Source organism: Sturnus vulgaris, chromosome 6 (genome assembly GCF_052056855.1).
Source record: "Sturnus vulgaris isolate bStuVul1 chromosome 6, bStuVul1.hap1, whole genome shotgun sequence".
Classification (NCBI taxonomy): domain Eukaryota; kingdom Metazoa; phylum Chordata; class Aves; order Passeriformes; family Sturnidae; genus Sturnus; species Sturnus vulgaris.
Window position 1 is genome coordinate 8,334,809 of NC_142248.1, and position 12,695 is coordinate 8,347,503.

Sequence of the window (12,695 nt, forward strand, 5' to 3'; positions counted from 1 at the left end):
GGCCGCGGCCGGCGGGGGAGCCCCCGGGGCACGGCCGGGGCGGGGGTCACGTCTGGCCGCCGTGCCCCGGAGGCGGGCGGCCCGAGGGCGCGGGCGGGGGCCGGGTCCCGCTCGGCGGTGCCGGGCGGCGGCAGGTGGTGGCCGCGGCAGCGCCCGTGGGGGAGCCCGGCGGCTCCGCCGGGACGGGCCCCTGGGCCGGCGGCTCCCCCCGCGCGGTGCCCGCGGGCCGCCCGGGCGGGTTTTGTCCGGCACAGCCCCCCCGAGCCCCCCGGCCGGCCGCGGGCGCTGATCGCCGGCGGCTCCGCGCGGAACTCGCAGGCTCCGGAGCAGGAGGTGGGAACCGCGGGCGGTTTGGGCTTGCTCGGCTTCTTCTGCGTTTGTTTTTTTTTTGGTGGTTTTTTTTTCCCCCCCTTGCTCTATGCGGCTTTTGGGGTTTGTTTTTTATTCTTTTTTTTTTCCCCCCCCTCCTCTTTTCCCACCGCGGGTATCTGGAAGGAAAGCGGGAACGCCGCGGCCCCGGGAGAGCCTCGGCGGGCCGGGCCGGGCCGGGCGGGCCGGCGGCGCCTCCCCCCGGTTCGGGGGGTCCCCGGGCTCGGCCCCCGAACGCCCCTCTCTTCCGTTCTCCATGTCATTTCCTGTGCTAATAAGATGGTGGTCACGGCCGGGAGGGAGGGAGCCGCCGCTGCCGCCTCCGCCGAGCCCGGCCCGGCCCCGGGACCCGTCCTCGCCTGGGACTAGCCAGCGGGGCCGGCGGGGTGGGAGGGCGCAGCCAGCCGGGCTCCCCCCGCCCCTCCCGGGCGGAGCGGGCCCCCCGACGCCGAGGCGGGCTCCCCGCGCCCGCAGTGCCGAGGTGAGTCAGCCTCGCTGGTAGCCAAGGTGGCCACGAAAATGGCTGCGGAGCGCGGGGGGGGGGGGGGAACCCGTCCCAACCCGGGGGGGGGGGGGGGGGAAGGGGAGGTCCGGCCCAGGGGGTGCCCGCAGCGGGCGGGGCGGCGGCGAAGACCCGCGGGCGCAGGTATCGCCCCCTCCTCCCCTTACCCCGCCCGCCCGGCTTTTCCCCCCTCGGGGCGGGCTGCGCGGGGCCCGGCCCGGCCCCGCCGCTCCCGCCGCGCCGCTCCCGCCCGCGCCGCGGCTGCGCCCGCCCGGCCCCCCCCGCCCCGCCAGCGGGGCCGCGACTGACGCGGCCGCCGGCCAATGAGCGGCGGGGGCGGGCGGGCGCGCGCCACATTGGAACGCGGGGGCGGGGCCGCGCGGGGCGCTCCGGGGCGGCGGCACCGCCGGCACCCGCGGGACACGGACACCCCTCGGGATAGGGCACCCCGCGGGATAGGGAACCCCTCCGGATAGGGCACCCCTCGGGATACGGGCACCCCTCGGGATAGGACACCCCTCGGGATAGGGAACCCCTCGGGATAGGGCACCCCGGGGGACACGGACACCCCTCGGAATAGGGCACCCCTCGAGATAGGGTACTGCGCGGGACACGGGCACCCCTCGGGATAGAGCACCCCGGGGACACGGACATCCCTCGGAATAGGGCATGCCTCTGGACGCGGTCACCACCGCCACCGCCACCTCCACCCGGGGCACGGGCATCCCGGGGGACACGGCCATCCCTCGGGACACGGGCTCCACCGGCACCCGCGAGACACGGCCATCCCTCGGGACACGGGCACCCCGGGGGACACGGGCACCACCGCCACCAGCACCCTCGGGACACTGGCATCCCGGGGGACACGGGCACCCCGGGGACACGGGCACCCCGCCTGCGGCATCGCCCGCACCCCGTGCACAGCGCCAGGCAGAGCTGCCTTTGCACCGCTCCGCCGAGATGCTCTCTTAACTTGCGCAGAAAAACTCCAGATGCACGTTCTTGGGTCTTCTTCCCTCTGTGTGTTGTTTTTTCAAGTTACAAAATTTCTCAAGTTTCTTTGCAAATGGTCCTATATCGCTTATATTTGTAAGGGAAATGGAAGATGCCTCCAGAGTTCCTTTTCTGATCCCTGGAAAAAAAAAAAAAAAAGCTGGCCTGTGGGCAAAACTGTTGGCTCAGTGTTGCTTCCTCTTTTTCCTGTGATTAATGCTTCTCATTAGTGGGAGGAGAACTGGCAAAACCAGCTTAAAAAAATACCAACCTAACTGTAAGATAGGATTGTTTTCCAGCACTGCAGGTGTGTGCAGCGGTTTGTTGAGCAGCAGAGGAGCCCCAGCCCAAAATATCCAGCAGCCCCTTGGATCTGGTCCTGCCAGCAAGGTTTAATTTAACTCCCTGTGAGACTGGCAGAGCACAGGCTTGCAGCCTGGGTTGGGCTTCACATCCCCTAAGTTTCCGTTTGTCTGATGACCAAGATTATTAGCAGTGAAAGTGGAAGGGGAAATGAGTCTCCTGACTTCCTAATGAATTGTATATAAACCCCACAACAGACATGCATGCCTCCTAAGGATGGTGTGCTTTTGCTTTTCAAGTGCAAGCTGCAGTCGGAAACAAAAGTATTGAGATGATGTGATGGGTGTTTGCTTCTTGCAAGGGGTGCTTTTGGACCAAAGGTGTTCCTGCTCTAGAAGGAATGGTTTAGCACAGGGCTGGGTGGTGTGGAGCTCTTGAAATACATGCAGCCTGCAAAGAGTTCAAATGCTGGTGTGGCCAAGGGCTGTGTTAGCAGGAGGGGTTGGCTGCTGGAACTATTCACCAGGGGGGGAATTGAGGTAGCCATGGGAGATGCTGAAGTTTGACTCTTGGCTAAATGCTGAATCGACCAATATCACTGCAGCATGGATTATCAGGACCAGGGCAAGTTGTTGTTCCCTCCTGCTCAGGAGTCATGTCAAAGCTCTTTGTGGAGCATGCAGGAGGTCCTGAGCCTCCTGGCTCAGTGCTGGCTTTGGTGTGGAGCTCTCTGGTTTTGGGATACTGGCCTGTTGTTCCTTTAGCATCTTTGTGGACCACGCATGAAGCATGGTGCTTTCTGGTGCAGTTTATGGGGGTTCTCATTGTGAGCCTTGTTGGTCACTGAATGCAATTACTTGCAGTTCTTTAACAAGTAAAGGGGAAGAGTATAGTGAAGGTAATGCCTGATTTTAAATAATGATGGCAAAAGCAAGGACTTCTTTGAAACCTGGTTTTTGTGGACTGAAGCAATGTCCATCTTATTGGGATGGGGGCAGCTTGTTGGTAGTATTCCTTGCTGGAAAGTGATGGAACTGCAGTGTAAAGGTTGTGAACACTGCAGGAGGGCTCCTGCATTGCAGCAGGCTGGCTTTGGGATCAGGGGGATACAGGCATTGTGGTGAGTGGAAGTTGCCACTCTGAGTCAGGAATCAAAGTGTGTATATTAATGAGAAATACTACAAGCCCAGGCAAGAGAGGTCTTTGGTCTTTTTATAGAGAGTACTTTATCCTTCTGTGCTATTTTTTAATACTCTTTTCTTTCCATATTTTTTTTCTCATGCTGGTTAATTCCCAAGTGGAGCTGTGGGGTTTTAAGTTGTTGTTTTTTCCCCATGTCCATTTATGCAAAAGTATATGCTTTTACCTAGTTCTTTATTCTTAAAGTTGCTGTTAGCACAGCCTGTCTCTTGCTGGTTCGTCTATAAGTGCTGCTAAACCACTTCCAGAGCTCTTAAAATGCTGCCCAATATTTGTGACATTTTGGTATTGAAAATCGTTATTGCCAATCCAGTGGTGTTATATGGATGTGAAAATTTGCATGGAGAAACTAAATGTAGTCCCAAAGGCAAAACAGTTTGGGTTCATAATGCTATAGGCTAACTTGGGGACCTTCAGAACAAGGAAATAAGCTGCTAAAACTTGATCTGAAGGTACAAGACTGGGTACCAGTGAGAAGTAATGTCTTTTGTTTCCAGTGGAATGAGTGCAGGTGGGAAGTTCTCATGCCTCCTTTGCACTGGGAATATGTGTATCTGAGATGTGTGATTTTCCTAAGTAAAGCCAAAGCAAGCAAATACCACTAATTTTCAGTTTGCATTGCAGCTTTCTGGCATTTTAAGAAACCTGGAGTCAGCCTGGATGCGCATCAGGGTTTGCTTGATGTATTTTCTTGTATGAGTGCTGAGTTGCCTGATGTGTTCTCTCACCTGACTTCGGACCCGGGGACCGAGAGCTGCTTGAGGCACAGGCATAGCCGGTGAAGGGGAGTCAGCACATGCACTATCCGCTGGCATTGGGCAAGTGGCAGAATTCCTGCTGGCCTGCAGCTGGGCAGCCCTGCTGTGGGATGCTGCTTCACGTTTCAGCCCTTGTCCTGCTCGTGGCTTTTTCGTTGTAAGCGCCTCTGTGCAGCGCTCCCGCCTGAGGCTCTGGTGTGAAGTTTCTTGGACCAGAGCTCTTGTGCAGCTGCACACAGTTTTAGTGCCTCCTCTTGCACTGACCCCTCTGCAGTAGTGGAGTAAAGAAGGCTTTAATTTCACAGGGTTTTCTGTTCTCCCTGTGACCTCTTCTCTGCTACCAAAGGTGTTTTCAAATAAAGCCTCTAGAGAAATGTTCCTTCTAAAGCTACATAGTAAAATGTGGCTTTTCAGGAATCCCTGCTAGTTAAGCTTGTCTGAGCAAGTGGATTCCAGTAGCAAGTCCAACCATCCCAAGAAAAGCAGAGGACAAGGTGAGAGGTTTGTGTCGTCCTGTATGCCATCTTCAGAAAGAAGATGAGGGAGAAGTGCCGTGGAAAGGGAAGAATTTTGCAGGTACAAGAAACCAAAGAGCAGTGGAAAACAGAGCTGTCCTGTGGCATCTTTGAGAGGTAGATGGAACCAAGGTGGATGGAGAAGAAGCCTTGTGAGGAGGGTAACATGAGTATTCCGTGTTAGAGAAATTTTTCTTTATAATGTCCACTACATGAGGGAGAATACTGATCAAAAAGACTGGGAGAATTGAGAGCAAAAAAGCAGAGATGAAGGAGAAAATTTTGACTTGGCAACTAGAATCACATTTTCCATGTGGTGTTTTAGAAGTCTGGTCACTGTCCTCAGCACGTAGGCTTTGAGGTTCAGCTAGAATTGAAGGTGGTACTGGCACAGGCATTTTTCCAGCTTCCATCCAAAGCTCTTCACTTAAGTGCAAGAACATATGTTTCTGCAGAATCAAACAATTAAAGATATTGTCACTTAAAGCTTTGCTGTTGTGTTTCTTGGTCATCACTCCATTTGTGGGGGCAGGATAGTTTGTATTCTTCAGAGCTGTTGCTGAAAGGGCACTTCTCTCTGCAGGGTTGGGAGGCAGTACCGGGGCTCAGAACAGTTCCTGTGCAGTCAGAAGGTAAAAGCATTATAGATATCATTTATAAAGTTTAAGCTGCAGAACCTGGCAGCCTCCAGCAGTCAATCAGTAATGCATGCTGCAGAACTGTTTCAGTGCAGTCCCTTGCTCGTGGACAGCCGTCGGTAAGGGGCCCATCAGAAGGGTCTGTCATAAGCCAAACTGTCCAATTTGAGCATGCTCTGATAAATGGCTTCCTTTCTCTGCCCTCCTTCTTCTCCCTTCCTTAAGCTTTGGCTTTTCAGCAAGCCTAGTTTTCCTTCGCCTGTAGTGACTTGTCCCAGAGGAGGGAGTGCTGTTCTAAAGTCTTGGCATCAAGCCCTGCTGGGGCTGCCACTCCCTGCACTCACCTTGCTGCCAGTGCTGCTGTCAGCTGGGCTGGCTTCTGCCCGTGGAAACCTGGCTGTGGGTAGCGGGGGAGATGTCTAAGGACAGAGTGGTGACAGTTCATGGGAGGTGATGTGGGGGATTATCTCACGTGGCAGCTCTAGGGTTGCTGTAATTAGCTTCCCTGAGAGCCAGCAGCGCTCCTGCCCTGCACAGTGGGGAGCTGAGCATCCTGTGCTGGTCCCCAGGCCAGGTCATCTCTGGGCTGCAGGACACTGCCTCCGGGCTCCTGACTAGGGATCAGGGCGTCTGGGGCACACAGCTCCAGTGGTCCTCCACCCTTTCAGAGCATTCCAGAGGGTTGAAGGCTGCTAATCAGAGCTGATACTGGTCAGAGCCATCAGTCATTTGCAGGCTGATAATCAATATGAAATATTTTCCAGTGCATTCCTTTTTGAGTACAATGAGTATTTTGAAAATGTACCGTATAAATTGCATCATAATAGGCTGCGTGGAGTTAAATGTGGTCCTTCAACTGCAGACTCAAAACTAAGTGTTCACAGCATCTTCCTTTAAAGATGTCCTAAGTTTGACCCAGTATGTTCCCTTTACACCTTTCATTTGTACAAACCTTGACTTCCTCATGTCTGTGTATATCAAGGGGATTTGCTGTTGTTTGGGTTTTTTAATTTCTTTTCTTCTGATGCTGCTGGAGTACTTCATGTGGTCTGCTGCTTTCTTTGACTTGGAGACTCCTTGCTTGGAAACGCTAATGAAAATGCTAAATATGCCGCAGCTTGCAGAGTCCAGTCCTTTTATCAATGCAGGGGAAATTAATGAAAACACTTGGAAACTGAGTGAAGGAAAAATCAATACTGGTGACACAGAGGCAATAAAATATGTTCTATAGTTGTCATGTTTCACACCTAGGCTTGCCAATTATCTTTACCAAGATCAAATTAGTTGAATCAGCTTTTGAAGACTAGAAGCTTTTTAAATTACTAATTTTCTCTTCCCTTTGTGATTGTAAAGAACAACATTATTATGTATGGTATGTTTGTAAGTCGCTTTTTTCCTTGAAAATTCTACCTCAGGTAGTCAAGGGCTACTGTGTGGGTGTCGAGGTGCCTGACTCTCAAAGTCTCACCAGCTGCACTGCTGTTGCAAAGGCAGTACCTCCAGAGCAGCAGATCCACTGGTTGCAGCTCCTGGATATGCTGAGACAGATGCTAATGTGTCCTTTCTAGCTGTAATGGAGTTAACTGGTGATTGGCTGGGTGTTTCTTTTAACCAAGTCTCGTTCCTAGTCAGGTGAGATGTTGCTTTTTAATTCTTCTAGAATAGTTGGTGAATGTTTGTAGTCTCTTAGTGACTCGCACACGTGAAGTCATTCTGACATTCTCCCTCTGCTTTTTGGACTGGAATTGAATGAATTCTTGGGCTCTTTCCATGCTTCTGCTAATCAGTGTTTTAAAAATACCCAGAGTGTAAAGGACCAGGTATTTCTGTGCAACCCAGTGTCTTTATGTAGAAGATGCACTTAAGGTTGCATGTATAGACCAGAAGCGCTCGACCCCTGCTAGAAATATTTTTCTGGTTAGCTGTGTTAGGATATACAGGGTCTGAACACCCTTCTCTCTGTATGGAAGGGAATGTGCAGATCAAATTGTGGTGGTGGTGAATTCAGCACACGGATATCTGGTTTCTTGGCAGATCTGACACTGGGAGTATCTGGACTGCTGCCTGCCCCGAGGAAAAGGGGGTCGGTGTGACCCATGCTCAACCACTACTCATCCAAGCCGTGTAACATGAGTCCCTAACCTGTAGACAGATTTACCAGCTCTGAATAATGTCTGTTGTGCTGTGAGATCTTATCTTCCTAATGGCCTGCAAGAGGGTACAAATGAGAAGAAATAAATACTGCTCTTTCTTTTGCTTCCTCTGCATTTTGTGGAACAGTTGATGTGTTCTCATTTTGCCTGCTGTGTTTGTTAGTGCTTTTAAAGGACTGAGCTAGTTTGTCAGAATTTTGGGAACAAGTGAAAGTAAGATGTGCTCCTACCTTCTCATTTTATTCTACATACTCTTTCCCTTTTTGCTGAACAAGTAAAAAGAAAGGAGCTGTGTGCTGTGTCCTGAAGTCCAAGTAGAGTGAAACCAATGTAACAAGCATCCTTCCACAGAAATAGGCACCAACTAGATAAATGGTGCCAAAGCAGGATTTTAGCTTTATTTTACATCTGTACTCATAGGTCCCAATGGAATGGGGATTCCTCTGCACCTGAAGCTGCCTGCCTAGAGTTATTGGTGCTCCAGAGGCTTTACAATTTCACGTTTGATTCTTGAAGCTTTTGAGTTGAGTGGTTGGAGGGGGCATTGTTCAATAACCAGGTGGCTCCTGGAAGTCCAGAGATCTCTTGGAGGAGTGGAAGTTTCTCATTGGTCTTTGAGATAAAGAGCTTTGGGTTGTGATTTGTAAGTAGTACAGTCTGCTCAAGAAACTTTCTGTCATGTGACTGTATCAAGAATGAAATCGTGTTTTGTGATTCCTGATAGAATTTAGAGCAGTCTTACAAAAAAATCACTCGTGTATGTAAAGGCAGACCAGCGTTGATCATTGCTGTTGAGTGTGTTGTTGGTTTTGTGCAGGAAAAGGGAGCTCTGGCAAAATGCACTGAGTTTTCTGAGTTGTTGGGGCAGTTTGATTTTAGTGCATAACTTGGCCATGGCTCACAGATGTGTGTGCAAGCCTGTCTATCCATTTGGTCTTCTGACACCACTAAACATTCACCAGTGGAAGACAAAGATAGCATATTGCAGGAAGAAAGGAAAAGCAGGAACTTCTGGAAACGTGTTGAGTGAAAGGCTGTCTTGTTAGAAGATGGATGTGCTTTCAGAGGGGCTAATTTTGACGCTAAGGAAATATATGTAGAGCTGATTGCTGGCCAGGTGCCAGTGACTGAAGGGCACCGGAGGCTGAAATGCCAGGTAGTGCTGGCACTTCAGCCCATGACGGTTGGGTTGCATGAATTATCTCTCTGCCTTCCAGCTAATTTTATCCTGTTGATTTTTCATGAATCATTTCCCATCTCTGTGGGTTAGAAATTAAAGTGGAAGTTTGCTAGCCAGAATAGCCACATCTGCTATTTAGAAACTAATGTCTGGGGGTTGCTTCCTGCCCACCCCCACACCTTCCCTTCCCTTTTCACCTCCATCATTGTTGAAATATATGAATCACTAGTGTTGCTCACCCAAAAAATTTTTAGGCTGACCAGCCTGCACAGGTGCAGGGGTCTTCTGGTTGTGTGTAACCTCACTGTGGGCAGTGGGGTGGCAGGCAGATGATTAGTGCCATGTGGCAGGGTCCCAGGTGCACAGCAGTGCAGGCAGGACCTAACCAGGGCATCTTGAATTTCCTGCACGTGCTTTGTAAAACTTTAAAGGCACTCCAGTGTCTTTTCCCTCTCTCAACACAGCAGAAGAGCAGGAGTGTGACAGTGGCCCAGCCTGTCATGTGCCTACCAAACACTTCTTCTCTCCAGCTTTTTTGTCTGTCCATGAATGAGACTGAAAGGTCATTTGGGCAGTAAATTCACATCTCTGCTTCCCTTTGTTGAGCTGTGTGCCCTTGAGTGCCATTGCGGCTGACAGCTGGGCCAGCAGCAAGGGAAGGATAAGTTCATTATCCAGAAGTTGAGCACTATACAAGTCAGGATCCAGGGACCCACATGGGAGTTGAGTAGCGTGTGGTCCTGTCAGTGAGCAGTTTTGCTGGCAGCTGTGCTAAGGAAAAAAACACATTCCCTTGAAATATAGTGAGTGCTAGGTGAATGACAGGAGGTCTCTAGCTTGTTCATGTTCACTTTTAATCACTCTTGGTAGATCACAGCAAATGCAGGAGACTGAATGAGCGATTGTGTTGGGACAGTTTTGAAAATTGCCAAGTGGATGGCCCAGGAAAGTAGAAGCTGGGTAGCATGACACCAATCCTGGGTTAATATAAAGTTATTAATGCCTGAAAATTGGTGTCACGGAAAGTGTTTTGTACTTCTTAAAAAGGTCTGATTTTGTTCTTTGAGAGGCTTACTGTTGGCATCTCTAGATGTGATATATTTACATATAAAAGGCAGCTAACTCAGTGTGTGAGAACCCAATTAATATCCAACACCAGAGAGTATCGATAAAATATATGTGATTTAGGAAGTGAAGGTAGTGATTGATAGAACCAGCACCCAATAAATAAACTGAAGTGGTAGTATAAACAGTAAGGAGGATGAAGGATACTCTAAGCTAAAGGACAGTACTAGCACACTAATAAATCAACTGTTTGAGGATTAACTTTTAGATGAACATAGAAAATATCTTTTCAGCATCAAAAGATCACGGTTCTGGCATTGCCACCTTAGACGAGGGGAGCAAATCATCCAGCTATTTTAAGCTAGAGCTTGATCATTTTACAGAAGAGTCTCTGCAACTTGATATGTGGAGGCTGTGTTTTCAAAGTAGACTTGATGACCCTTCTCTTCAGATAAGGGGAAGGGAGAAGCCAATTCTGCCTGACACTTGCTCAGTGATGCAGAAGAAGACGTGACTCATCACTGGCAAAATGTGTAGATGAAACATGTTTGGTGAATTGTAGCTGTTGATAGGGGCAGGACGGTGTAATGCAGTTTGTTTGGTAAATGAGGTTATTGAAACTGAGTCATTTTTATGCAGACAAGTGGAGATTTATGAACCTGGAAAGGCATGTCCTGAACGTGCTCTGTGAAGGGAGGCTGTGTCCTGAGCCATGTGAGAACATGGGGGTCGGAATGGGCAGGCGGCTCTGGGGAGCTTTCTGTGCCAGGTCCTCGCTGGAAAAGACAACCGTGATTTTGGACACAAACGGGGTGGTAATGAATCAGGGTGAGGAGGTCATTTTGTGTCTGTAAACCTTTTATTTACTTCAGACTCAGTCTTACATCAGTGTGGCTTTCTAGTGCCAGCATCTTGAAGTAATACAGAGAAAATTGGAAGAGTTACACAGAAGAATGATACAAATTGTTGGAAAGCTGAGAAGATACTGCATGGGTACATATCCAGGGCTCTGCTATGTATGTGGTTTTATTCAGTGCTTATCACTATTGCTATCCAAACACCTTTCAGTAGTGCCTTAAGGAAGAAGGCTTACAGCTGCCACTTAGTTGTACTCTTATTCTGTCCTTAGGGAGAAAAATGGTGAAATAACATCTAGTTTTAGTACTGGGGTTTTGTGTCTGTTTGTTTTAACTTTATAAATGTAGGTATATATTTATGTTAAAGCCAAAGGCAAAGAAGTGCAACTGGCAGTTCTGACCAAAGATGGTGAGGTTTATTGCAGCCATTAACCTGGGAAGCAATTCTTTCCAGTTGCTCAATGTCCCAGCATGCTGGGTATTTCAGCCTTTCCCATCAGATTCCAGGGCCCTTTGAAAGTACTGTTGCCTGGTGCCCAGAACTAAAAAGAATCACATATGACTTGTCTGTGATGGGGATTAACAACTGACATGAACTCATGAAATGTTGGATTCTCTTCCTCTTGTAGTCTCAGATGGAGATTTGTCTTTTTTGTAGGCTAAAAGGAAAGGAGTGGGACGTACAGGGTGTCAGTCATATTGTCCTAATTCTCATTTCTACCCTTAAAGTGTGAACCTGTGAGATCAATGCAGGGAGCTGAGTACAGGAAAAATGAGAAGTTTCCATGTATTTTAAAAATGCAAGTCACTTATGTATTCTTTCAGCTGCAATAAGTACCTACCTTGGTTCTGTGGCATGTTGCACTGTTTCAGAGGCTTTTAGGCTGCATGGGAGCATTATATTGTCAGCATCCTGCTTGTTTGAGTCCTTACTCAACACTTAACATGGAGAAGTTGGATCGAGTAATGCATAGGCTGTGCTGATCCATGGCACTGCATGGACCAGCACATGGATCCTTTTCCTGCTCTCTCTGAGATCAACAGAGGGCAAATGCTCTGAGACCACAACACAGTATTTTATGATGAATCTTGTAAAGTTATCAGTATGTTCCATCTTCACTAGGAGCCATCATCAGACAGCCTTAAGAGTGGTTCAGGGATTATTTCAGAGGTTTTCTGTCTTCCCCCTCTGAAACGTGTCATGAAGCAGATCATGGAGGTATCTGATAACATGTTTTGCCAATTAACCGTGTAAGAGTGACAGTATGAAGTCATCTCACATCCATTTGAGACTACAGGAGGAGTTCCAGGTTGGCAAACTGGGATTTCCCTGTTCCTAACTTGTCTGCAGTGAGGATGGAAGTAGGAATTTGATGCTGTGACACCCCATCCTGTTTGTCATGTCAGCTGCTGGTCTTGGACAAGTTAAAACCACTGGAAACTCTCAGCCCTCCCTGCTGTAAAACAGGTTTCAATCTTGTGGTTTTGAAGCTTGTTCTCCAAGCTTCTTCAGAAAGCTGCAGAAAAAACTGGTGGTGTTTCCAGGTATCTTTCTTGTAGTCCTGACCTCCTTCAGTGTTTTCAGAATCTGAAACTCAAACAAAATATTTCATACTTCTGGTGAATTTATGGCTGGTGAGTGTAGTGGGGTAATTGACAATGAGTAAAACAAGTCCTGGCCACAGCCCATGGCTGCTCAAATCCTGCATCATGCATGGCCTGTAATTTTCACTAATTAAGTTTGAATTTGTGACCACTTCAGCTTGTTGCCAGGTATGCTGGCTGCATTCAGCCTTGCACTTTGGCCATCAGAGAAGAGCCCTGGCCTTGCAGCAGGCAGGGAGGCAGGTCATGGGGACTTGCCCTGCTGCCAGCAGCCTTTGCTGTGCTGGGACACTGCTCTGCTGTTCATGCACAGAAATGGACTTCTGTGGGGAAAGTGCTGTGGCAACTGTCTAGGCAAAAGCAGTTTTCCCAGTGGAGCATTGGCTTATATCTGACTGTGGACAGTGGTCCTCCTCTGAGCAAAGTGGCTCTGTCTTTTACTTTGTGGGATCTTTAGAGTTTGTGCTGGCTGTAAGCGTGAGCTGGTACTTCATGAAGTGACCTGAAGTGGTTGGCATGGCCAGGGACCTTGGAAAGGGCATTCACCTCAGGGAGAA

General features: G+C 49.4%; 1 protein-coding gene across 3 annotated transcripts in view; it reads left to right on the top strand.

Moving 5' to 3' along the window:
- Nucleotides 1-226: 226 nt before the first annotated feature.
- Nucleotides 227-12,695, top strand: part of PRDM11 (PR/SET domain 11) — a 49,796-nt gene continuing 37,327 nt past the window's right edge. Inside the window, exon 1 of one of the 3 annotated variants that reach the window (XM_014881901.2) lies at nt 227-333. The gene's annotated coding sequence lies outside the window, so the exon portion shown is untranslated. Of the gene's footprint in view, nt 334-669; nt 851-12,695 lie in introns of those variants that run through there. The other 2 variants (XM_088166827.1, XM_088166826.1) reach the window with 2 other exon arrangements.